Here is an 11,738-nt window from a genome sequence, read left to right as displayed (position 1 = left end):
CATTTCTAAATCCAAGATGGCGGACACGAGTTTTCAAATAAATGCAACATGGGTATCATTTTCGAGGTATTTGGGGAAGCTCATTACGAATATGGCACTCATTTCTAAATCCAAGATGGCGGACACGAGTTTTCAAATAAATGCAATATGGGTATAATTTTCGAGGTACTTGGGGGTGCTCATTACGAATGTGGCACTCATTTTTAAATCCAAGATGGCGGGCACGATTTTTAAAAAAAAATGCTATGTGGGTATCATTTTCGAGGTATTTGAGGATGCTCAATGTGAATATGACACTATTTGTAAATCCAAGATGGCGGGCGCGATTTTTCAAATAATGGCAAGTTGGGTATCGTTTTCGAGGTATTTGGGGGTGCTCATTACGAATATTGCTTTTGTTTGAACTGTCGTGTTTGCCATCTTGGATTTAGAAATGAGTGCCATATTTGTATTGAACATTCCCAAACATCTCGAAAACGATACCCAACTTGCCATTATTCGAAAAATCGCGCCCGCCATCTTGGATTTAGAAATAAGTGCCATATTCGAAACCTAAAACCGAAAATGCCATAAGCAAACATTAAAGAAAATAACTGTTAAAATAGATTAAAAAATCGCTTAAGAATGCTCCCCTTTTAAGAAAATAAAATATTTCAATATCAAATATTTCGCTTGAGTTACGAAAAGAAAGACATATAATAAGCTATCAAAGTTGTACTGGTGGTGCCAACACTATAGTAGAAATGAATATATACTGTAAATTTGTTGCAATATGTGCTGCAATTCAAATAAAATTAAAATAAATAATTATTCAATAAAGCATGAACGCAGAGCCGTTAAAAGTATTATAAAATAATTAAGTGCCCCAATCACTTACAGGAGTTAACGAAAACATTTAATGTTCATTCAAGTAAATATTAGTTCAAGATGCGCAAATAAATCGAAATTACAGGCACCACTAAAATTTACGTAATATAATTATTTTGATACAGAATAGCAAAATGGGGAGAAAAAAATTCGTTACATTGCAACACTTTCGTATCTTGTTGCCGCGAAATTATTTTTCTGTTTTAGTGAATAATTACATAAAAATATGAGTTGAAACGCATTACTTACTTGTGGAATGTGATGTTAGTGTCTATTTTATGTTTGTCTGTTCTATTTTTACACCCATTTACCGCAAATTTCGTCATTTTTAGCAAAAAATTTTGGAGCTGTTCGCGGTGCAATTTGACCTTGAGCTCTAACAGCCCGCGCGCTCCTGGGAGCCCGTGTGGAAGCCTTTAACTTGTCTCACTTAGCGTGTGCGGGCTAAGTTTCTATGCGTTATTATTCTAAGGTTGTTACCTACAAATACCTTATTTTTTCGCAGTTGCTGCTGCTTCTGCTGCTAACACTTCAGTTTTATGGTAGTCTAAGGTTAATAGCCCTTATGTGAATTATGTATAAATTACATATCAAAAAAATGTATTTTAATCCTTTCAAATGGTTCGTACAACACGATTAACTAATTTTTGACTAATTAAATTATTTTTTGACGTTACGATGACAGACTGTCAAGACAATGGGAAGAGCCAGAACGACAGTCGTGTGACGATAAATAAAACGTCACAATAAGTACGTGACAACAGATAATCGCAGCTACTATGGCCGTCACGTTTTATTTATCGTTGTCTGCATGTGTTCTGCTCTTTACTCTCCCCTCTCGCCCCGCTCCCTCAGCTGTGCATCGAACGATTCTGTCGTGCAAACGACAAGGTGGCTGCCGTGAATCGATAATTTGTCGTCACGATCCGGTGGGAATAGTTAAACACGACAGTCGTTCAACGATAAAAACGACACAGTCACAACAGACAGTCATGACATGGGAACAGGCTAAAAGCAACAGTCGTCCAACGATCAATAAATCGTTACGACATAATGGGAACGCGCTCTAACTGGAAAAAGAGCGGATGACCTTTAAACAGCAGGACTGGCACGACAGGGCACGATTTGCGCAAGAGCGGCATATAGCGCGAGATACTATATTCTTGCATAGAAAATAGCAATGCCTCGCGCAAGTCACGCCACGCCACGTGTTCATCAACATAGCGTCGACAAAATTGCCACCATTAATGTGAACTTTTGAATAGGCACAAAAATAAGAATTCGAAAAATAATTTTATATCACAATTAATGATTATACCTATAAGTGTTAACCTTAACCTTTGATCTAGAAATATAATATTTTAAGCTTTAATTGCCCGACAAAGGAATCAATGTCCAAAAACGGAGTTGTGAGGTTTTTAAATTTTGCCGGCGATACCTAAAGACCTTTCCGATTAATTTAGCCTGCGAATAAAAATCTGCTTTGAGATCAGTCTGGGAGTCCGTTTGGGAGCTACGAAGCCACAGACATACTTAATTTAATGTCAGCTGTCAGACAGACATACATATAAGTACATAGGCAAAGGCGTCAATCTTAACTCTCAAGTTCTTGCGTCAGGGGTTTAAAAACAAAAAAAAATGTAAATTCATATTGTTCATGACACTCGTAAAAAAGTTTTGTTCACATTTATCATATACAATATTTATTTCAAATGTCATAGGTAGAAAAAACCCGAGAGATAAGTTTTTGAACTACGATGTTAAAAAGTTTTCGAAATAAGCCCGCTCACGTACATACGATCTCTACAAACATTATTTAGATCTCTTAGAGCGATGCTACACGGGCGCTGCCAGTGTGTTGTGTCGTCGCAACGGTGTGATTTTCACCGCAAGACCCGCTTCGTCTCCTGGCTGATGCACACTTTGTGGCGTGTTATAATAAGTAAATAAATATTAGACAATATCACATACGTTGCGCTGATCCCTAAATAAATTACTAAAGCACTTGTGTTATGGAAATCGGAAAGAACGACGGTATCACAAACGCCAGCAGCTTGATTTTGATTACCTCTCCCGATCGGAAACTGCGTCTTTTCCGAGTCGAGCCGCGTAATTGTGATTCACAACTGACCGATCGGAAACTTTGACATTTCAAATCGGAACAACAGTTGATTTAACTCACAAATTAGAAAGATATAGTAGGAATCAGGTTCATCTTCTCGCTCTGAAACCCATCTGCAAAATCAGCACGCTGAGACAGTACAGAAAAGTTACTTTCTACTTTGACTCGATCGAGGAACGAACGCGGGAACTCTGAGGTAGCTACACCATTAATACCGGCGTACACGTCACTCGGCCGCGGAGGTCGTCAAAATGTCGGCATGTAATTTGAATATATATTAAGTACAACGCGTCGTCACCGCCTAGGCGTCACAACGCTTATTACATAGCTTTTATGTAAAAATTTCCTAATTTGAGACGTTATTGGCGTGACTGTCTGTCACATTGGTGGTATTATTATTATGATCTAAAAATATAATTTCCATTTTTATTCATAATAATAGAAGGTAACGGGTCTTTAACTGAAATCATGAAAGCGGAAACCTGTCAATTCGGCAATGCTCGGTCGACAATCGAAAGAATCGAATCATGATCGAAAATCCCGTTACGAGCTCGCGTTCCTGTCAACTTTGATTGACGGTAAATTTACCACGCCCCTCTCGGAAATTCACTTAAAGTTGGAAAAGAAGAACCACACAATTTATTTTGCCGCTTGTTTACGGTCTGTACAATAGATCACATAATACAACCGTTTACAAAGTTTTATTACTTCTTTTGTTGGCAATTGTACCATTCGTCTTGTCCACATTAAAATTTGTTTTTATTGTGTGATACCGCCCGCAATTCCACCTGTATTGGGAGTTAAAAACGAAAGTACCCTTTGTATTTGTTCAGGTTATTAAAGGATCTAGTTAGGTTTATCTAAATCCACTTCTGTGTGCTTAAGTAGTACCTATATATATGGAATAATTCAACTGTTGATGCTAATATGTCAAAAGAAAATCTTAGCGGAAACGAAACCGGAAGCGGATGTGGAAGAGGAAGTGTAAATACAAATAAAGGTCGATCTGCGCTCATAATTGCGATTCACAACTGGCCGATCGGAAACTTTTGACATTACAATACATACAAACAACAGTTGATTTAACTCACAAATTATAAAGATATAGTAGGAATCAACTCTCGATTAAAGTTCCGTTATAAAAATTGAGTAAGCAGAAACAGAAACAGATGTGAAAAAGCGTGGGAAACTATATAAAACGTTACGCGATAGAGGCTGTTAGAAACAGGCAGCCACAAATATTTATCATATGCATTCCTGCGACCTATAAAATATACCAATAGTACCAGTAGAGCACCTTGTGAAAGGGTTCGTCCTGAGAAGTACTGCCACCTTACCTATTTCTGCCGCCAAGCTGGCCAAGGAGTTATTTAACATAACTCTGTGCACTTACAGTTTCCCAAAACATACGTAGATTAGAGACACAAAACAAAGAAAATTTTATAAAAACAAAACCGTTTCCAAAAGTTCGTTCAATTACATCCATTTGCCAAGTTTTATTGGAAGCGGTTACTGGAACGTGCGCAAAACCGGATTCATCCCCTAGTTTGCCACCCTTAGAGGTTGAATATTTTCTTTAAATTTAAATGGGACCAATACAATACCCTCTTACCAACAAAAAAGAATCATCAAAATCGGTTCACAAAGCAATCGTGTAACAAAAACACAGTCGAATTGAGATGGTCCTCTTTATTTGAAGTTTTTCGGAATCACCGATACACGACACCCTTCAGGCAAAAGTCCTCCTTCATGAAGGTAGATAGAGCATGCATTGAGTATGCTGACGCTCACTCTCGACCTTCAGGGTTTACTTGGCTTTCATTCCGGTATACTCCGCTCATCCATCTCCTTAGTCTCCGTATTATATCTCCTAAGTACTTATAGACAATTTCATATGATTCATACGCGACTGTTTTAAATACATGTTCCCTTACTTATTTTATATTTATAGTATAGTTTAAAATTGTTACATTACATCTACTCATACATACTATTATCATCCTACTATTAGAATTGGTGTAAATTTAAAAGGCTATAAGTGGGGAGCTTGCAAGCGTAAGACACATATCTCTGATCTAGTTTAGATTCCAATCTCCTACAAGTTTTGTCACTTTAAAAAAATAAAATCTGTCGTTGTGCAAAAATTGTAACCAAAATTTTGTGGCGAGAAATAAATTTATTATTATTATATTATTATTACATATGCCCAATTCCATGGCATAATCCGCTGTATATTGTACTTAATCCGCAATAATCTGACAGCAAACAAAAGACATTAAGTTCAATTTGTGCTAATCTCTAGTAACACCCAGAAAAGACATTGTTTTTAGCGACTATAATACCGATTTCGTAGTAATTAACAATTATAACAGAATACCTCGACTCTGACAGACATTTTTAATTAAAGTTATTTCAATCCTAAAATTGCCAAAATACGTTCACGATTTTATAGACAGTTTTCATTTGCAGTGTAATTATCGAATCAGCTGATTTTGACGAATCAAATCTTAGTTTGACATTAATTTATCGACTGTGAACTCTGGTAACCGGTCTATCTCAATTTTGACAACTCACAGGTGAAGAAAAAACTTGTTTGGGTCATTTATATAGCATCTGGTTTATTAAATAAAAGTACGTAGTTTTTCAATATTTTGATTACACATGTTATTAAAAACAATGAAATTTCTTGCAACGCTGCGGAGTGAAAAAGTGATATCTTTAGAAAATTGAGATAGTACAGTGTCCTGATTTTGATTGATATCGGAATCGACGCGATAGGGCAGTCTCGAAATCAGACGGGTTTCTGAACGAGAAGATGAACCTGATTCCTACTATATCTTTCTAATTTGTGAGTTAAATCAAAAGTTCCGATTAGAAATGTCAACCGATCGGTCAGTTTTGAATCGCAAATGTGCGCCTCGACTCGAAAAGAAGCAGTTTCCGATCGAGAGAGGCTATCAAAATCAAGCTGCTGGTTGCCAGTTCACAGCCGTTATGCTATTAATAAAGGAAATTTAGTTTGTAAGGATATTTTTTTACTAAAGCAGGAAGAAAAATTGCTTAAATTTAGTTTTATTCAATTTTATACGTATTAAATAAAATTCATAAGTAACGTTATAATATATCACCATCAACCCATTAATACGTCCTACTGCAAGGAACACTTTCAGGCGAGAGGTTTTTAATCTATAGCCACGCGGGCGCAATGCGAGTTGGGCTGTGAACCTTTCTTCAACGTGCAGTGGTGAAACCATCACAATATTTTCCTTCAACGAAAAGTACATGGTAAATTTCAAATTAAATTTCTACTCACGCGCGGATTCTAACGCGCTGGTACTACTTGGGAGGCGGTAGGTTAGCATTAGGCTACGACGGCTTATATAAGTAAACAATACAAACAAAACAACATTATATAAATAACACTGAACTGATTTGTTCACTGTCGTTTGTTGCTTTTTACTTTTAATTTAATTTAATCAGATGTAGTATTACTGTTTTCACGAATTTATTTAGTCTCCAGCAACTCGTCACTGAATGGTGTGTATTTTTTTATATATATAATACCAAGTGACGAACCACAAAGTCATAACAGTTGCAGGCCATTCAAAGCTTTAAATCGAAAAGATGTGCACTGGCACTGCGCCTGTCACCCTGAGACATAAAGTAGACAAGTCCCATGTGCCATGGAGCGTGTAACTGTTCAAAATGTCGAAAAAATAATAAAGTTACATTCCGTGGCAACAAACCTGTTATAAGGCATAAAAAATAACCCAGCCACGCCGCAGTGGGTGAACTGTCTTATACACAAGGTATGTTACATTCATAGTATTAGACTTTATTGCCTTTAATGTCCGTATCTGCTTTTATAATCTATGACCGTAGTGCACTCGTCCTCATCGCACTCGTTACAGAAACAATTTACGATCTCTATCTTCAGTTACCAATATTAGTCTCAATTAGGACGTTTTACAGTCTTCGCTACACGGACGCTAGTAATATATCTGTCTCTACATACGCATTCCTTCCTTCACGACCAACGGCAGCCAGCGCAGGTAAGGGCGCGTCCCCATTACGTCGTGACGACAGATAGTCGGAAAACACAGAACAATAAATACAGTAGAAGTGGTTAGTTAGCGTCTTACGAGTGGCAACATTAGGTCTCCTTAGATCTATTTGAGCTCAAATTCTCTAAAATCGTAGAAAAATGCTGTTTTAAATCTTGTTTTAATAAATTTTCAATTTTCTCTTTCTCGAAACCATTTTTTTGTTACAAGAAACGAAAGTAAAACTTGTATCCTTGCAATAAGGTCGCTTCTTTTTTGGAAAACTAAATAAATAACTCCAATTCGTCGTCGGTCAGCAATTAACCGCTAGATGGCACATTGTTTGAATTTAATATCAAAACTTCGTAACTTGCAATAAAAGTATTGATGGTATTACACTTTCAACGATATGCCAACAAGGTAAAGTTGAAATTATATTAACAATTCAGTATTTGTTATTTCTTTTTAAATTTGAAACGACGACCAATCATTATTAAGATTTCGTAGTGTTTCAAATTAAGACGGTGCGAGTTATGGCGACATCGGTTCTGATAGTAATCGAGGCTTAAAGCACTTCCATTGTTTTTTTTTCGTCGCGGCTTGTATATTTAAATAAAATTGTTCACGTACATATAGTCCAACACGATTAACTGTCGTTCACGACTTTTTGACGTTACCACGACATACTGTCGTGGCCATAGGAAGAGCTAGAACGACAGTCATCCAGCGATAAATTTATTTATAAAACGTCACGATAAAAATGTAACGACAGGTAATCGCAGCTTCAAACGAAGGCACGACAGATAGCCGTGACATGGGAACTTAGTAGACGCCACGTCCAACGATAAATAAAACGTTACGACGTAATGGGAGCGCGCCCTAAGGGTGAAGTCAGTCGAGCGTAACGTTTTTAGTTGTTAGTCCACGTTTTTTGTCGCGTAGTTTACGTTAGACTGAAATTCGGTTGAGGCGCTAGGCGAAAGTATTGTTTAAACATTTTTATTTCCCTATCCACCATCTCAGCACGAGCTCGCGATTTCTATTAATGGTAATTTTGTGGTGGATATAAGCTGTTGAAATTTCAATTCTCGTCTCGATTCCTTCGATTTAGTATTTTTTTTAAGTAATGTAGGTGACAAACGAGCAAACAAGCCACTTCATGGGAGGTAGTCATCTGCAACAACAGATGAGCTGCTGTATCTCTGATAAACCGAATCCCTAAAGAAGGTACAAAACTAAAGTCACCGACATAGCTCAGTTTACCGGAACGGATATGCAGGAAGACTGATGACCGATGGAGCAGATTTGTTCTAGAGTTGCGACTATATTAAGTAAAACGTAGTGTAGGACACCGTGCGCAGTGATGGACGGGTGACCTGAAAAAAGCGGCACTGAACTGGCAGCATTGCTTTCACCAGAATTGTAATGTTACGTGCAGTATTATTATAAGGGTCGGACCAAACCATTTAGAGCTAACTGATGGAGAATTCAGAAAATGGATAGAGACTGCCCAATACCACGTCACATTACTTGTGCTGTAATTTGGTTAATCCGCGTCCGGCTAGAGCGAAACCCTAAAACATATTAGGGTAAAAACGGACCTAGTTAGCTAAATACGTATTCATTTCGAAAGTGTTTAAGTTGATAATAAAACCAGACTAACTACATAAATATATACGTTTATTTCAACAGCGAAAAAGATCGAAAACAATAAAAAACAGTTAGACTGGCCGAATGGCATTCTGAATTCGAATGTTGAAATTGAAAAATTGAAATGTGAAAGGCGAAAGCAAAAATGCTTTTTCGCAAGTTCGTTTAATGTACTGCTGCAACGAAGAACGCCCTTTAGAGTTCTGCTTCCGCAACTGCGGAAGTTCCGCAAGCTTTTCACATCTAGGAAATGAAACTATTTTTCCGGATTTAAATCGCGTATATTTGTTTTTTCAAACAAGCCGACGTTTCGGGCCCTTTACAGGTCAGGTAACAATCGCGAAAACCTAAGAACTTTTCACATCTGTTTCCGTTTCTGCTTTCGCGACTTTTATAACGGAACTTTAATCGGAAATTTACCACGTTCGCGACGGATCAGGGCACTGATTTTAATTCAAATCCGATCGGTTAGCCCATCCGCAATATTATACGCCTCGAATCGGAAAAGACGCAGTTTCCGATCGGGGGAGGCAAACAAAATCAAGCTGCTGGAGCGCGCGCGAACTGCTTGGCGGTGGGCACGTTTATTTAGCAATTATAAAACCAAAAACAGCCTATTTGAAACTATTTTATTAAGACCTTTATAGTATTTACACTTTCTCTTCCACATCCGCTTGCGTTATGACACTTCCGTTACATCACTACTATACACTGTACGCTGGTGTTCTGTGGCCGAACTACACTCAGCGCTCCCTTAACGCTCTGTGTGTGCAGTACAGCGCCTTCAGGGCGCTGTTGGGTTTGTCACGTTTCTGCTGTGCCTGACCCACGTTCACTGATGTGCACGTACACAGTTTCATGGCCATACTACTGTTAGTACGACGTGAAATGATCTGTTTCAGCCACATCCATGAAAACTTTATAAAGCGTGTTACGAGGGCGACACTGGGGAACATCTAGATGAAGGATTCATGGGGTAGGGCTGTCAAAACGAGCAATAACAACATCGTTGAGTAAGGCCATAGCAAAAAGCTTCCTTATATCAGAGACGCTAAAAATACTGAAATGCCAACCTTCCTTGACACACCAAACTATTTTTAAGTTTTTTTTATGCCATTGAAGCGGCCAAAGTTTAGTAGCAATAGAGCTCCTTACCTATTTCTGCCGCCGAGCAGTAATATCAGTATTACTGTGTTCCGGTTTTGAATGGTAAGGATGCTGGTAAAATTACAGGCACATGAAACTTCTCTGTCTCAGGATGATGGGCGCAGTGGCAGTGCCCCTCAGATCTTTGCGATTTTAAGCTCTGAGTAGCACTGCAACTGTTAGGAACTGGCGTGTAGCTGCCATCGGGCGCATGACTTGTTTATCCCTCTTCACTTGATATAAAAAAAATAACAACTCCAAAAAAAATTTTTTTTTAAATTAAAGCTATTTTTATCAGATGTGAATCGTGTAATATTTGTTTTTTACAGGTCCCTTAGTCATGCCTAATTGTCAGCAATTCATTTTCCAAGTGTAACAATCGCAAAATCCTGAAGGTGCTCCCTCACCGAGAGCATTCGCCTGTAATAAAAATCCAAGGTTCGATTTTGAGCATTACGTTACAATAACGCCTCACTAACTGACGAGCATTCGCTAGTAGTCGAATCAGTTGTTTTTACAATGTCCCAAGCGTCTTGACTTGAAATTCGTCGTGATATTAGTGACTTCAAGTTTTTATTAAAAATGGCATCGGGCTCTATTGACTATGCCCGAATTGCTATCACCATTATCACTGAGAGTTCCCTCATCTTGGAAAAAACTTGCTTTTGGTTCTACCTCCGGCCCGAACTAACTACAGGCAAAATGAGTTTGTGTGGCGTGCAAGCAATAATTTTAATATTTTATGTAATACTTTTGATCTTGACGCTTTGACTCTTAATATGACTTTCAACTTCTGTGGTTTTTCTTTTTTTTATATTTTGTATAATAATAAGTTAGGTAAATTGTGCACCCAAATTTCTTATTATATTTTTACTTGTGAGATCTTTAACTGGCTCACATTTGTTACTATTATTATTTAATTTAGTTTTAAGCAGTTTAAGTATGTTGAGTGTATGCGTTAAAAAAAAAAAAAAAAAGTTAATCTTCCTTTAAATAAATAAAAAAATATATAATGTTGAGTATCACGAGGATTCCATAAATTGACACGGTATTACAGTTAGAAATAATGGACCGTGAAAACTAAAGTAATTATGAAAATAATAATAATAACAACAGGATAAAAAAATATAAAAAATACATTAATATAATAATAATACACTCAATTCCCTAGCATCCATCATTTCACAGAATCTCAAACAGTCACAACGCACAGCCGCCCATCGCCACGCAAGCAGCGTAATGCCGTGATTTCCCTATATTTTTCAATTATTAGGGTTTTCTCTTTGCCTCAGACCATTTTTAAATTTAGCCCAGAAAGCAAAAAAAAAACGATTTCACGTACAGGTGCGTTCACGTCCCGCTGCCGATGCCGTGCCGTCTAGGTCACTGAGCCTGCGCCGCGACACGTTCATTACAAGTGGTGCGAGTTGATGTTAGAAATTGTATCACTGACCTCACACTACTACTGGAATGTTACAAATTGTATCATTACAGGTTGCTTACTGTAATGCTCGGTTCTCCTCACTCACTGATGTAATGCTCGAATTTGAACTGTTACACTGCCTCCCGTTCACACGGTGTTTGTCCTGGATAATCTCAGTACTAAAAAACCGACCTCAAAAGTACGTGGAATTACATATAATTACCAAGTTTTATTGAAATCGGCTACCAGAAAGTACGCAAACCTGGATTCATCCCCTAGTTCGCCACTATACGGGACTTGACACAGGAGATAATAAAAATCGGTTCTCACTACTCAAAGTATATTGTGAGCGAGAAACGCCTTGAATTGGAGAATAGCAAAATTAGCCATTAAAATAATTGCTCCTTATAATAAATAGCATATTGCTATTTATAAAAACGAATCTTCATGCGTGAACAGCCACCCTTAGAGGAGGTCAAAGTCAAAG

Source organism: Hyposmocoma kahamanoa, unplaced genomic scaffold (genome assembly GCF_003589595.1).
Source record: "Hyposmocoma kahamanoa isolate Upper Pololo Valley unplaced genomic scaffold, ASM358959v1 144, whole genome shotgun sequence".
Taxonomy (NCBI): Eukaryota; Metazoa; Arthropoda; class Insecta; order Lepidoptera; family Cosmopterigidae; genus Hyposmocoma; species Hyposmocoma kahamanoa.
This window is presented reverse-complemented; position numbering follows the sequence as displayed.